This window comes from Schistocerca americana, chromosome 4 (genome assembly GCF_021461395.2).
Source record: "Schistocerca americana isolate TAMUIC-IGC-003095 chromosome 4, iqSchAmer2.1, whole genome shotgun sequence".
In the NCBI taxonomy this organism is placed as follows: domain Eukaryota; kingdom Metazoa; phylum Arthropoda; class Insecta; order Orthoptera; family Acrididae; genus Schistocerca; species Schistocerca americana.
Genome location: NC_060122.1, coordinates 176,982,851 through 176,999,828, shown reverse-complemented (window position 1 = coordinate 176,999,828; position 16,978 = coordinate 176,982,851).

The window sequence follows — 16,978 nt, the reverse complement described above, 5'->3', positions numbered from 1 at the left end:
AATCAAAGAAATGTCTTCTCAAAGTTGTAGTTGCAGTAGTCCAGAAATTACATCATTACTCGCTACGAAGCACATAAATGAATTAATTGACAGTATGACACAGCAGTAGCTGCATAAGGGCTACTACAGTGTTGCACACAATTTTGTTATTATTATTATTATTAGTGGGTGTGATCAGTCACAAAGCATTAACAGCCTGAAGTTTTCCAATTTCTGCCAGTTTAGAAGGAAGGAGTGCCGCAATAATGTGATTTTCTAACAGTAAGTATCCTGCACATGTTTTAATTTTGTTGATTTTAAGTGGGGTTGCGGTGTTCACGTCAAGAAACTGCCGCATCGGAGAGGAGTAATGCAGGGGACGCATGTTATGTAACAAGTATCTACCCTCACTGTGTGTTCTTAGCTTTCATATCGGAGAAGGGATGTGGGTGGCACTTGCGATGCACGACGAAGTCTTTCGTTGTTCATTGTTACACATACGCGTAGACAAACGAAATATCATTCGTCTTTCATCATTTTAAAAATTAAACTGTTCCAAGAAAATTCTTTCATTCGTCAGTCTAGTTGATGCTAACGTTGGCGATAATGTGATGTGTGTGTGTATCTAGGGGGTAAGGAGGGGGGTGGGCGGCAACAGACGGCAAGGAGTGGGGAGTGCGGGGGTACCAGCCATTGTATAATTGCACTCAGGGATAACGGTCTAAGAAAGGTTGGCAATCACTGATATAGTGTAATCCAGGAAGACTAGATGAGAATCGGTGATTGGTGCAAGAACTGGCTGTTGTCCCCGAATGTGCTTAAATAGTCGAAGAGATTCATTATTATTCGCTTAATCTGTTGGTGAATAATCACTGCAAAAAGCATCAATCACAAAACACTTTGAAGTAATCATGCGGATATACCTAAGGTGGGATAACAATACGAAGATCGTTGTTATAGAAGGAGACATTCGGATGAGTTTCATTGGAAGAATTATAAGGAAACGCAGTCTATTAACGAAAGAAGTATCTTACAAAACACTCTTTCGACCGATTCATGGGTCGGGCGCTTACCAGATACGATTGACAGAAGAGGTATGGAGGATCTGACGAAAACGGGCAAGTTTCGTCACGGGATCGTTTAGTCGGCGTGAGAGCGTTACGGAGATGCTCAACAGATCAAGTGTCAGACCAAGAGAGGCGTTGTGTATCACGGAGATAATCACTGTGCAAATTGTGACAACATATTCGAAGAAGAGTAGAGAAATGTGTTCCTTTCTCCTGCTTATGTCTCGTGAAACGACCACCTTATGAAAATCTTAAATATTATAGCTCGTTGTAGCTCATACAGAATTTTAGAGACTGTTATTCTCGAGCAACATTCGCCATGGGGGGAAAATAATGATGGTGCCAAATGTACTGTACAGCATCCGTCGTGAGGTGGTTTGCACAGTGTAGGTGTAGAAGTACACTCATGTTCAGAAAGAAACAGAACACCTTCAACGACTAGAGACAGGACGTTCATACTTGGAGGTCATGTACATTAGTATGTTGTGCAGGAATGATGGTCATTTCAAACACGACGGCCAGTGCGTTCAAGGTCAACATTGATATGGCGGTCAATGCAACCTGCCGGTAAGATGCGCCTGCGGCTCTCGTTGTAGCTGTAAACCGAAGGCAACGGATCAGTGCGACTTCAGCAGACGTGCAGGATGGCTCACAGACGTATGCGCGAACCGTACCGTCAAATCAAAGAGTTTGAAGGAGGGCGCATTACTGGCATGAGAGAATGTGATGCATCTGTCCGAGAAACTTCTGCTCGTGTAGAACGAAGTGTTTCGTAACGAGTCTCGAACCACCCATACCACAATCAAAGAAGACCGGCACATCATCCCAATGGTATTGCAGAACAGATATGCATCATCCTCATTTCTGGTGCAACAATGGAGCAGTGGAAATAAGGGGTGACAGTCCGTCTCCGTTTATTATGGCATGGGTTACGTGCGCGTAGCCACTTCTTCGCCTACATTGTCAGGGAGTGTGTGTGCACCACTGATGCTCTACATCGATGTTTCTTAAACTGTGCTCTGCAGAATGCTGCTGTTCAGTGGAGATCATTCTAAGCTTCCTTGAAACTTACATGCCATTTCTCACATTTTTCGTTACATAAAAAAATGAAACTAATGTTTTTACAAAATTAGGAAAAGTAATAACTAAATCTTGTGTCTACGTGTTTGTATGGTTGTGTCAATGAACATGATAAATTTCTGAGACTGTAGTGTAATTGGATGGATGGAATCACTCACCGAGTGGTGGCAGGGGGAAATATATACAAAGAGGATGACACGCGTAAAGCTGAAATACTAAACACCTTTTTCCAAAGCTGTTTCACAGAGGAAGACCGCACTGCAGTTCCTTCTCTAAATCCTCGCACAAACGAAAAAATGGCTGACATCGAAATAAGTGTCCAAGGAATAGAAAAGCAACTGGAATCACTCAATAGAGGAAAGTCCACTGGACCTGACGGGATACCAATTCTATTCTACACAGAGTACGCGAAAGAACTTGCCCCCCTTCTAACAGCCGTGTACCGCACGTCTCTAGAGGAACGGAGGGTTCCAAATGATTGGAAAAGAGCACAGGTAGTCCCAGTCTTCAAGAAGGGTCGTCGAGCAGATGCGCAAAACTATAGACCTATATCTCTGACATCGATCTGTTGTAGAATTTTAGAACATGTTTTTTGCTCGAGTATCATGTCGTTTTTGGAAACCCAGAATCTACTATGTAGGAATCAACATGGATTCCGGAAACAGCGATCGTGTGAGATCCAACTCGCCTTATTTGTTCATGAGACCCAGAAAATATTAGATACGGGCTCCCAGGTAGATGCTATTTTTCTTGACTTCTGGAAGGCGTTCGATACAGTTCCGCACTGTCGCCTGATAAACAAAGTAAGAGCCTACGGAATATCAGACCAGCTGTGTGGCTGGATTGAAGAGTTTTTAGCAAACAGAACACAGCATGTTGTTATCAATGGAGAGACGTCTACAGACGTTAAAGTAACCTCTGGCGTGCCACAGGGGAGTGTTATGGGACCATTGCTTTTCACAATATATATAAATGACCTAGTAGATAGTGTCGGAAGTTCCATGCGGCTTTTCGCGGATGATGCTGTAGTATACAGAGAAGTTGCAGCATTAGAAAATTGTAGCGAAATGCAGGAAGATCTGCAGCGGTAAGGCACTTGGTGCAGGGAGTGGCAACTGTCCCTTAACATAGACAAATGTAATGTATTGCGAATACATAGAAAGACGGATCCTTTATTGTATGATTATATGATAGCGGAACAAACACTGGTAGCAGTTACTTCTGTAAAATATCTGGGAGTATGCGTGCGGAACGATTTGAAGTGGAATGATCATATAAAATTAATTGTTGGTAAGGCGGGTACCAGGTTGAGATTCATTGGGAGAGTGCTTAGAAAATATAGTCCATCAACAAGGGAGGTGGCTTACAAAACACTTGTTCGACCTATACTTGAGTATTGCTCATCAGTGTGGGATCCGTACCAGATCGGTTTGACAGAGGAGATAGAGAAGATCCAAAGAAGAGCGGCGCGTTTCGTCACATGGTTATTTAGTAACCGTGATAGCGTTACGGAGATGTTTAATAAACTCAAGTGGCAGACTCTGCAAGAGAGGCGCTCTGCATCGCGGTGTAGATTGCTCGTCAGGTTTCGAGAGGGTGCGTTTCTGGATGAGGTATCGAATATATTGCTTCCCCCTACTTATACCTCCCGAGGAGATCACGAATGTAAAATTAGAGAGATTAGAGCGCGCACGGAGGCTTTCAGACAGTCGTTCTTCCCGCGAACCATACGCGACTGGAACAGGAAAGGGAGGTAATGACAGTGGCACGTAAAGTACCCTCCGCCACAGACCGTTGGGTGGCTTGCGGAGTATAAATGTAGATGTAGATGTAGATGCACCTTCTACGAATGTACAGAAACTCGGTAGACGGCAATGGTGTATGGAACGACATCACTAAGGTCAGGAATGGAATCAGATAGTATTCGGACGAATCTGGGTTCCGTTTCTTTGATAATGATGGCCGCAGTTTGAGTCGCCGCAGACAGGCGGGGTGACATTCGCAAAAGACATACAGCGCCAATTCAAGGCCTCACGGTGTTGGTGCTGTAGGGTACTACAAAAATCACATGACCATTGTGACCTACGTAAAACACATTCAGCGACCCGTAGCCATATCCTTTCTGCGCAGCACCCTGGACGCCAATTCTCAAGACGGCACGACTCCATGTTGCTGCACGAACATGTGCGTTCTTCGTGTCGCAGGATGTCAGCCTTTTGCCCAGACCCTCCACATCACTAGATCTGTCCCCCATCGAAAATATGTGGGATATGGTGAAACGATGGCTGCAGCGTTGTGATTCAATTCCAACCAACAGAGATGAACTTTCGAGCCATGTGAATGCAGTATGGATGAATATACCACAGGAACCCATTCGCGCAACATACGCTCCGATGCCATCAGGCATGGAACAAGTTATCAGGCCCCATGGCAGATACGGTACCTATTAGGCAACTGAAAGCATGCTGAACCGAGGTGACTGAAATGCTAACCAGTTCCGCAGGACATTCTAATGTCCTGTGAATATGAACGTCTTCTCTACAGTTGTTAAAGGTGTTCCGGTCATTTGAAAGTGAGTGTAGATATTCTGGTCATCTTTTTTCGTGTAATGGAAATATTTTAAAAAAATATGTGTTTGATGATTGTAAATGTTATTCTTTCTTAGATACGGACCAACTGTATAATATTAAAAAATATATACACAGTCCCATCATATTACTGCGACTGCCACCTACGATCGACGTCAACTGCAAAAATCACTCTCATATTGCAGGTGGTGTGTACAAGAAGCACTTGCAGTCGTTGTCGTAATGCGAAAACGGATCGATTTTTCTGGCGTCCAAAAGGGCTTCGTCATTGGCTTTGGGGCCAATGGTGGAAGCATTTACGAAACGTCTAAGTTTGTAATCTGTTTGTGTGTGACCGAGGTTAAGGCATACCGGGCCTGACAAAGTGGCTCTATGCAAAACGTGCTAAGAGGCAGCTGTGGTTTGCCACGGGCACGGGCCACGGGGCGTAGAGGGGTGGACGAGGGTTGCCGATATGTGAACGGGCGAGTAGGCGTGCAAGTGTCGAGCAACTGACCGCCAGATGAACAGGGGACTACTAGCAGTATCTCCTGAACGACAGTTCAGCGAAAGTTGTTGCATATGGGACTCCGCACACCCGGCTGGTTCATGCTCCCAAGTTGTTCAATGGCGACGAAAGCTGAAATTTGTAGTCCTGTACCACAACTGGACGCTCACTGAGTGATGACAGGTGGCATTTTCCGATGAATCACGTTTTCGTTCCGTCAGACAGATGGCTGTTGGCGCGCATGACACGAAACGTTTGAAAGGAAAGGCTGCAGCCAGACGGAGGGTGTGTTATGGACTGAGGAAAGTTTTCGTTCTTTTATCTGGGTGATCTCGTTATTCAGAAAGGCACACTGCATCAACACGAGTATATACCTACCCTTGGGACCATTTCCACCCCCCATATGGAGTTTTTCTTCGGCAGGATGGCATCTACCAGCTGGACAATTCAATGATTGTCACACAGCTCGCAGTGTATGTTCGTTGTTTGAAGAGCACCAGGATGAGGTTACTGTTCGCCCCTGGGCACCAAACTTCCCCCCGATTTAAACCCAATCGACAACCTGCGAGTCCATCTGGATCTGGATGCCAGTGGCATGCATCCTGAACCGAGAAACCTACACCACATCACACTACGCAAGCCACCTAATGGTGTGTGGCGGAGAGTACTTTTTCTACCACTAACTTAGCCTTGTTGCACTCACGAACAGCGCGTGGGAAGAATGATTGCCGGTAAACCTCTGTATTGGTTCTGATTTCTAGAATTTCCTCAAAAAATGTTCAAATATGTGTGAAATATTATGGGACTTAACTCCTGAGGTCATCAGTCCCTAAGCGTACACACTATTTAACTTAAATTATCCTAAGGACAAACACACACGCCCATGCCCGAGGTAGGATTCGAACCTCCGCCGGGACCAGCCTCACAGTCCATGACTGCAGCGCCCAAGACCGCTCGGCTGATCCCGCGCGGCTCGAATTTCCTCCTCTAGATCATTACGCGAGACGTATTTGGGGAGAAGTAATATATTGTTCTTCTCTTCACGAAAAGTCCTCTCTCCAAATTTCGATAGTAAATCTCTCCGTGGTGCATAGTGCCTCTCTTGTAACGTCCGCCAACAGAGTTTGTTGAGCATCTCCGTAACGCTCTCGCGCCTACTAAACGACCCTGTGACGAAACATACTGCCCTTCATTGGATCTTCTCTCTCTCTTCTATCTGGTATGAATCACAGGTAGATGAACAATACTCAAAATTCGATCGAACAAGCGCCTTAAAAGCCACTTCCTTCGTGGATGAGTTACATTTCTTTAAGATTCCTCCTATGGATCTGAGTCTGGCATCTCTTTTTCCCATTATTTGTTTTATATGATCATTCCACTTAACGTCGTTATGGATAGTTACTCTAGATATTGTATTCAAGATACTCGTTTCAGTTGTTTTTCCATCAGAGTAAAGAAAAGGCGAGAATTTAAATTCTGGAGGAAAAAACTTCTATGAAACCTCTGTGTTAACCAATTTCTTTCAGCTTGGTGGACAAATTACACGATCAGAGAGCGTATCTCACATTCAATTTCTGTAAATAAACTGTCATGTATGTGTGTATAACAAACATCTCAGACACGTGAAATAACATTAGAGAATACAATCTTTCACGCCATTGGCTCACATGTTGGAAGTAACACAATCATTTTACATTCGACAACAGCAAGCTATAATTCAATATGACGCAGCTGTTTTATACTCTATGGCAGACCCCCAATGACAATGCCATCCTATATTATATTAGCATTTACGAAACAAATCATGAGAGCCTGTCACGCTCTGTGCAGGTGGGAGTTTGAAATTTCGTCAAAAGATATCGCTCCAACGAAAAAAAAAAGGAAAAAAAAAGGGAAACGACTATCAAGCACCATCTGTGGCGTGCTAGACATCTCTTGCACCCTTCAAGTGGAACGTCTTTGTTACCAAATTGACAAATTTACAGCCTGATTAATTAAATTGATCATGGGAGTCACTTTGCATGGAGAGTAACTTTTTTTTCAGCAGCCAGATCACACTCACCAGGTCAAATGGCAATTCGTGGAGGAAAGACAATGTTGTTTTCAAGGAAGACTATTGAGAAACGACTTTTGAAGCTGACCACACAGGGAGTCAGCAGCCCACAACATACATTTCGCATAAGAACAGCGCTATTAAAACCATGATCATAACAACTATGTTACTGTCACCTTGCATGAAAAGCGGTCTTGAGTCCACAGGCAATCGTGGGTCGTTGATAGCGTTAGGATTTCTGGTAGAAATGCTGACTGCAATTTGAAATCAAGTCTATCCATTCAACCACATACTTGTCTTGGATCCTGTAGAGAGGTCTTTTAATTACTACAGCACAGGTGAATCATGTTCGTGCCACTCGCACATCTTGGAATTAGTCATCTTTTTCGAATCTATCTGCTTAGGATCCCATACAGCAAAAACCATAGCGCTGCTTTTTGGACAGTCCCTCTGAATCTTGTAACTGCTGCTCAGCCTCTGACCTCCCTTGATGCAGCTTCGTCCATGTGACCGTCCAAACTAGGTCGAACCTGGACAGAGGTCGAGGTGGCTACACAGTAAGAGCTGAGTAAACGGGAAAGGACCGTGTTCTGACCCCTTGGTCGAAATGGCAACATGCTTTCGTAGCTCTGCCAACCATGTACGCAGGGTAATGCCAGGGACAAACAAAGCTTTCCCATGCAATACGAGGTAGTAGAAAAGATCGAGCAGTTACGGTGGTGTTTCTTGTTAGGACAGTAAGGAATACTCCACATCATACAAGGCACGACTCCAAATCCCTGTTCGCACCTTTCAGAATCTCACTGGCGCTCTTTCAGCACGTCTCGTATCGGTCCGCACTGGAAAAAGTTGTTAGTCAGGCTTTTGACAGGTGGTGAAATTAATGTGACTGGACCGTATAACATCTATCGCGGAATAATGTTTTACACATTTCCGTACTGGCGTTTCTTTGAAATACTTTTTCTTTAAATATTTCCCTCGGTACCCGCATTAGTACGAGATGGTTACACGGTCGCCTTCTTATAACGACAGAGAACAATTCTACAGAATAATGTTTATTCCACCGACTTCACAGTTGATATTTGTATGGCCCGGCATTGCTTTGCAGAGGCTCGATTTTCTGCTCGAACGCAATAACGCTCGAAGCCGACGCGAGGAGTAAGGCGTCGAGGAGAAGCGGGCTGAGTGAGAGGAGGGGGTAGGACGGATCAAAGGTCGAGCGGATAGAGAACGCCTCGGCCCTCACTCCTCCAGTCGGACACGGATTCGCAGCACAGCACGCAAAATTACGGCCGCGACAGGCGCCCCGGGAAAGGCATCAAAGGCTTTAAGCGGCCCGCTGGGAACTAATATCACCGGCACTTGATTGAAATTTCCGCTGTTTGCCGGACCGCCGGGCGGCGAACAATTTGCTCTGGCGAATTTATAACGTGGAAGCGGGCGCCGCCCCGCGCCGGGTCCGGCTCGCGCAGGCCGGACGCGGCGCTATTGACTCGGCCTATTTGTTTTGCAAACTCTTTGCTAGTTACTTTGTAAATATTGGCCGACGCCACGCAGCGGTCGCCCGCACGGGCCGCCCGCCCCGGGGTGGGACCGACCGGACGCCGCGGGGTCACTCTGCAATTATTGGCACTGCTTATGCGGCTCAGACCTGCGGCTGCGGCGCGCTGCCGGTTTCACAGCGAAAACTTCGCGTCTCGCGACCGATCCGCGTCGCTTATTGGTACATGGTCGTGTCCGTCCATATGACTAAAGCGGCAGATCCACAGCTTTTCCTTGACACTATATTGTCTGGTAACAGTAGCGTACTTTGTGATGCTACTTTCATTCTTAGACATGACGGTGAACTGCTGCAGGAAAGCCGGCCGATGCGGCCGAGCGGTTCTAGGCGCTTCAGCCCGGAACCACGCCGCTGCTACGGTCACAGGTTCGAATCCTGCCTCGGGCATGGATGTGCGTGATGTCCTTAGGTTACTTAGGTTTGATAGTTCTAAATCTAGGGGACTGATGACTTCAGATTGTAAGTCGCATACTGCTCAGAGCCATTTGAACCATTTTTTTGCTACAGGAAATAAATGTCTGACATGCCCGACCGCCGGCCGGGGTGGCCGAGCGGTTGTAGGCGCTACAGTCTGGAACCGCGTGACCGCTACGGCCGCAGGTTCGAATTCTTCCTCAGGCATGGATGTGTGTGATGTCCTTAGGTTAGTTAGGTTTAAGTTCTAGGGGATTGATGACCTCAGATGTTAAGTCCCATAGTGCTCAGAGCCATTTGAACCATTTTTGAACATGCCCGACCGGTTTTTTCAAGACCATTAAATGGAGCAACAGTGGAAGTAGTAGCAAATAAGGACGTTTTAATGGTACTCCTGTGTCTAGCACAAATGACGTTGCTGGTGAATTAAACATTAAAATTCGGGGCCATGAATTAAACGATAGAGTTCCGCTACCTCGGACACAAATCATCATCATCATCTTCAGTTCATGAATTTCGCATTTTTTGTTTTGCCTGTTGCAGTATCTTCCGCTGTTTGCCTTTACTTCGTCTTCCAACGGGCTTCTTACCTTGAGAGGTGATCTTCCTCTAGTTATTCTTCTAGATGTCCATTCCACTTTCTCTCATGCTCTTCTGTTTCATTGATGATTGAAAAATATGAATTTCTTCCTTAATTTCCCAATTCGAAGTGTCTCTTGTCTTACGCGTCCCTTTACTGCTCTTAGAAACCTCATCTCCGTTTCTTCTATGTTACTTTCCTGACGTTTACTTGTAACCCACGATTCCCTCCCGTCAACAAGCATTGGAAATGACTGTCTTATTAAATTTCAATCTTCTTACCTTGATATATCTCGGCTCTTGTGCATCATGTCCCTATATGCGATGATTCTGTGTGACTTTCTTGACGTTAATTTGTAACCCACGAAACACTCCTGTAAAATGGTTTGGAACCACCTTTCTCTTACAAAAATGTAAATCTTGTTCCTTTCCTCAAAAATGTGTGTGAAATCTTATGGGACTTAACTGTTAAGGTCATCAGTCCCTAAGCGTACACACTACTTAACCTAAATGATCTTAAGGGCACACACACACACACACACACACACACACACACACACACACACACATACCGGAGGGAGGACTCGAACCTCTGCCGGGACCAGCCGCACAGTCCATGACAGCAGCGCCTTAGACCGCTCGGCTAATCCTGCGCTTCTTTCCTCATTTTATTTTTCATAAACCTGTTCATTGTTCCGGATACATTCCAAAACTTTGCGAATTTCCTCTCTGTATCTTCGTCGTACTCATATTTTATTGATCAGGGTTTTTATTCGTACAGGATATTTCCCTTGAGAGCCATCGATTTTTACTAGTTATCTGAAATCGTATACCTTGCTTAATAAATGCATTTTTCTTTGTACCTCTCCTTCTTGAACACAAAAAGCAAATTGGCAGGCAAAGAGGGGTTTCCTGGTCGGAAGATTTAAAAGCTGATGAAATAATATCTTCTAATAATTTAAGTATCTTGAAATATCACAGCTTCAATGACTTTACTGGTCTCATACAGATATGATTTTATGTAAATGGACTCACAGATACAGTCTACATGCTGAGGTGTATTCAAGATCATGGAAGGCCTTGACTATGCTGTTCATTTGTAAAGGGGAATTTACAGTAGACTGCTGCGGCAATAAGTATTTGCCAAGCTGTGACATAGTCGCGAATGAAACAGTGACCCGTGTATACAATAAGTTTAGTTTAATTAAGTATATGGTATGCTAACAAAAAGTTTGTGACCATAGAAGTCAATTAAAAATACTTATTAATAAGTATTTGGATCGAGGAGGGAGGTGCGCTAGGGGAAATCCGTGCAGTTGTTTAAACCGCTGTGCCTAATAAGCAACAGATCCTGGGTCGATTTAAGGCTTTGGTGCTGATTTGCACTGCCCTCTTGAGTCTGTATACATAAAATTAATTATTTTGATCGCAAAAATAAAATAAATTACGTGATATTACTATTTTCAGTCGCCAAACAACCGTCTTCTTATCAGCGATGGTAATTGTGTCTATTTACACTGTAGGCTACCACACTATACCGTCTCATATTGTTTCCTGACACATGCCCATTAATGAGGCAAAAATTCAGTGCGCTGCTCGTTAGTGCAACGAGGTTATCGAGTGCAGTACTACTGAACCATGTTGAAAAAGAAGTGTAGCTAAGTACAAAGTTTACGCATGCTTGTTACGAAACGTATCTCGTCAATACGGAAAATGCAGCTGACACTAATAATCGAATGTAATGTATTTTGGTTTGGCGCTCAAGGTAAACGATAGCTGAGAACGTGTGTTTGGAGCACAGCACCTTATGGCAGTGTCTCATGGACTATAGGAAAATCAGAAGTGAAGTGTTTCAGATGTACTAGAGACAGATGTTTAAAGTCAATTAGACTGATAAGATAGTTCCATTAGATAAGTGTACTCTAGAGACGATTTCGTATTATAGGGTTCCATACTATGACAGGATTTCGTGTCATATTGGCAAACAGCTTTCGACCCTTAAGATTATACTGGAATTTCCCATTCCAAAGAATAACAGGAAGAGGTTGAGAACTGCATGTAATGACTGCCAGTACATAGATATCATCCAGACGGGTAGAACATTTGAGATCAGATTTAGGGAACATTCATTTGGCTCGGTCTCTTAACTCATCTTTGGCTAACCACTGTTCTGAGGATATTCACTCTGTTATCAGTGTTTCATCCAGGCTCTCAGTGCTGCTTAGGGAACGTAAGAGAATGGATTTCACGTGCTTTAAAGCAATCTCATAGTCACACTCTCAACACCTAAGTTGAATTGAATCGTAACTGCATTGTAGCTAATTTTGATTACCTCAGTGGGTTGCCCGTAGTGTTAACCTATTTCTGCATTGCCTCCTCCTTCGCCTGCCCCCCCCCCCCCCCACAAGTCTCTTTTAAGTTTTTTCAAATAGTTTTAACATTTTAGTAGTTTCTTATATCACACCACGTACCTCAGTTTGTATTTTCTGTTACAGCATATCAATCCGTAATTTCGCGTGCACCCAATTCCTACTATTGTGCTCCCACTCAGAACAAGCCACAGCTTTGCCGTGCATGTGTCATCTGTCTAGTGTCCCATCAAACGTCGGATCCACTAGAACATGGTAGGCCTGTGGTGTTCCCCGGTTTTTTTCTTTTTTTCTGTTTTCTCAGGTTATCCCCATTGTATCGTATTTTAAAGGTTTATTTAATTTCCTTTTTAGATTTCCGCCGTGGGCCCCGCTTCTGAATTAGGTTATAATGGGCTGCACATAGTTTTTAGAATAGAATGGAAGTCTAGGAATTGGGGTAAATGTTTAATGTGGATGGTACTCCAGTATCATGTTGCAATGGTAGTATTATTTATCGATACACTTTATATTACCTGCATTCAGCCACTTTTCGCAATGACCTAACGTTCATATTATCCATGGTTGTCACCACCTTCATTTCACGGTTCATTTCTGTTCAGCACCTGACGATGTAACTAACGTTAAGAAATCAGTAGTTCTTTTTAAATAAAGTAACCATAGAGCTACAGCGGCGTTTTTCACTCAGCGATAAGGTAAACAATCAGGAGGTTCTCCACAGAATCTGCAAAGAAAGGAAAATATGGAAAATGCTGACAATAAGAAGGGACTAGATGACATGACATGTGTTAAGACATCAATATAGATGGAGCTCTAGAGGGTAATAACTGTAGTGGAAGACAGAGGTTGGAATACATGCAGCAAGTAATTGAGGTCGGAGGGTGCACGCGCTACTGTGAAATGAAGAGTTTGGCAGAATAGTGGAATTCGTGGCAGTCCGCATCGGCCCAGTTTCAAGACTTACGACTGGCACTGAAAATGTTACGGCCGTTTTGTTGTCTTTCAATGTTGCAAACTCAGGATAAATTCACTCGATTTCAGCGCCAGTTACTTACTGTGTACGAGGCAAGAGAACCCATTTTTTTATTGCACCTGGTCTTAGGCTCTGTTTCAAAAACATATGGGGGAGGAGTAATCTTTCTTAAAAAACTATTAATCCTACACCGAACGACAGTACCCCACACATGTCCCTGCATAGGGAGGTAGTGGAATAATAGCGACTTCAGTGATGTGCGAAGATTACGATAGGCGTGCAGAGAAGACGAAAGTATCTCTCTTATTGGCAGCGGAAACAGCGTCATCTGTATCGATAGACCGCAGAAAACTCAGACTATCACCTGAATATTTACTGGCACGGTCAGGACGCCATGAGCTGCCATAAAAATGCGATGTGGAACGCAAGAGGAAGAAACCTCATTTTTGCAAAGAGCAGGACCACTGAGAGCAATTAGAATAATTTCAGTATTGCTGCCGTAGATCTCCGGCTGGTGTATGAGACGGCCCATGTCGAGATTCAGCGAAAGCCTCACATTGCGAAGAAATGGATGAAACTAGGAAAGCTGTATACAAGGACACTACTAAAATGCAGGGACACTGAACAGCCTTTAGCAGATGATACTGATCGTGGAGAATTGTTCGTGAGGTGAAGCAAACGTCAGTACTTTGAAAAATCGTTGCTCGCTCCAGTTGAGAAGAGCGAGCTGTAATTCGATTTTTGTGTGCCACAGCTACTCAACCTCTCACAATCGTCAGGATGTGTGGCTTTTCACAAGCCTAGGATAAAGTTCGGCAACAGTGTCGTGACTTCAAAAGTGACGGTGCAAATGTGCTTGATGTTGAACTTAACGGCAAATGCAGTAACAGACAGACGAATTTTTGCAACTTATGAACCATGAACTGCAATCTGAACGACAACAGACGGTTGACGACAGGTGCTCTTCGTAATACATTTAGTCACAATCACGCAAAGTTTTGTCCCATAAAATCTGGTATATTGCAAACTGTGTACATGTGAGTACCTTCAGGACTGTAATAGCAACCAGCGATTAATACTTCTTCTTACAATTGTAACAGTGATCTGATGAATAGCGCTCGATAATGACGAGGATCGCGAAACGCTCCTGTCAAGTGGTTCCGTTTCTAGGCATTTGTAGGACCTTCATGCTGTGGAGATGTAGAGGCAAGTGCAGTGTTAGAATAAGCGCTTAAGGGCCAACAGCGATTAAGCAGAAAATTCCAGTATTTTTGTAGAAAACTAAAATGGCTTAATCCACATTTCGCACGTTCTGTCTTCAGGTATTCACAATTTGTTAATGTATAAAATTCGGAGCTGCACCGCGATCATAATCCACGTTAAAATGTAGGTTCATCCATAACTGGGTGGGAAAGTTAGTTTGAATGTCGGAGGAAGAGAACACTGTATCATCTCCAGAACGGTAATTTATAGTTCAACGTTACTGTGGAGAAGTGTTTTAGCCCGAGAGTGGGGATCTATATCCACAATTGTCAGTCTGCAGTAGACTGTGGCCTGGTCTGACAGTCCCTGGCATATAAAAGCTGTTTGCCGTATCATTAATCGAAGCGGGAACCCAGTAACATTCGCCTGTGGATGTTCTACCAACTATGCTACCTCATTAGCAGCTACCACAGCTTTCTTCTACTTCTGTGGTCAATTCAGCAACAGGCCTTAAGTCCCTATTCCGGACCCATAACCTCTTCCTCGGCCTTCCCACACGCGTTCGTCCAATGGGATTGTATCCCATCATTTATTGAATGATTCTCTGAGGTGAATACGCAATTCATGCTCTTTCCAATTCTACTTCTGTTTTCTACAGTTTTTCTCCTGTCTAAGGAACTTAATTCCTGATTTTTCAAGCTGTCTTACAACTTTTAACCTTAATTAGTGTCTTTCTCTTCTTCAGAAGTCTAGATACTGGGAAAGGGACACCTGTTCTATTATTATGTTCTTAATGACTGTATTCGTCTTTATAGGATATTTTCCTAAAATGCCACTGGTTTTACACTACTGGCCATTAAAATTGCTACACCACGAAGATGACGTGCTACAGATGCGAAATTCAGCTGACAGGAAGACGATGCTGTGATATGCAAATGATTAGCTTTTCAGAGCATTCACTCAAGGCTGGGGCCGTTGGCGACACCTACAACTTGCTGACATGAGGAAAGTTTCCAACCGATTTCTCATACACAAACAGCAGTTGACCGGCGTTGCCTGGTGAAACGTTGTAGTGATGCCTTGTGTAAGGTGAAGAAATGCGTACCATCACGTTTCCGACTTTGATGAAGGTCGGATTGTAGCCTATCACGATTGCGGTTTATCACGACATTGCTGCTCGCGTTGGTCGAGATCCAATGACTGTTAGCAGAATATGGATTCGGTGGATTCAGGAGGGGAATACGGAACGCCGTGCTGGATCCCAACGGCCTCGTATCACTAGCAGTCGAGATGACAGGCATCTTATTTGGATGACTGTAACGGATCGTGCAGCGACGTCTTGATCCCCGAGTCAACAGATGGGGAAGTTTGCAAGACAACAACCATCTGCACGAACAGTTCGACGACGATGGTGTACTCAACGACGAACCTGAGTGCACGAATGCCAAAATCTTATTTTTTCTGTTGAATCCAGGTTCTGTTTACAGCATCATGATGGTCGCATCCCTGTTTGGCGACATCGCGGTTAACGCACATTAGAAGCGTGTATTCGTCATCGCCATACTTGCGTATCACCCGGCGTGATGGCATGGGGTGCCATTGGTTACACGTCTGGGTCACCTCTTGTTCGCATTGACGGAACTTTGAACAGTGGACGTTACATTTCAGACGTGTTACGACCCGTGGCTCTACCCTTCATTCGATCCCTGCAAAACCCTACATTTCAGCAGGATAATGCACGACCGCATGTTGCCTGTACGGGCCTTTCTGTCCTGGCCAGCACATTCTCCAGATCTCTCACCAATTCAAAACGTCTGGTCAATGGTGGCCGAGCAACTGGATCGTCACAATACGCCAGTCACTACTCTTGATGAACTGTGGTATTGTGTTGAAGCTGCATGGGCAGCTGTACCTGTACACGCCATCCAAGCTCTGTTTGGGTTAATGCGCAGGCTTATCAAGGCCGTTATTACGGCCAGAGGTAGTTGTTCTGGGTACTGATTTCTCAGGATCTATGCACCCAAATTGCGTGAAAATGTAATCACATGTCAATTCTAGTATAATATATTTGTCCAATGAATACCCGTTTATCATCTGCACTTGGTGTAGCAATTTTAATGGCCAGTAGTGTATGTTGATCTTCAGATTTTAAGGCAGGCTTATGTTGTTTAATCTATGTGCCACAATATTTAATTTGTTTTAACTCTCCTTTGTAATTACCTATTCGTCTGCATTGTATTTTGAAATTTGCCTGACCCAATTCTTATACCTTGTGGTATTGCTTATATCACCCATTCTCTGACCAGGTCGTCGATACAGATGCTAAACAATGTACGAACATAGTACAGCCTTGTCTTACTCCATCTTTATTTCTGGTATCATCTGTTTGTCAGCATTCAGTCTTATTTTGGCGTTTTTTGTGTTAACCTTGCCATACTTTTATCATGTGTGTAGGGAATCCTCTTTTCTCCACTACTGTCTACAGCTTTCTATTTTGGATGCTGCCAAAGGCCTTCTAAAAGTCGATAAATGCTAGCCGTTTGCAGGAATTGAATTCTCGTCTTTTTTAAATTTGTTTCAGAGTGAAATCATTGTCGGCACAAGGTCTGCCTTACGGTAGTCTGC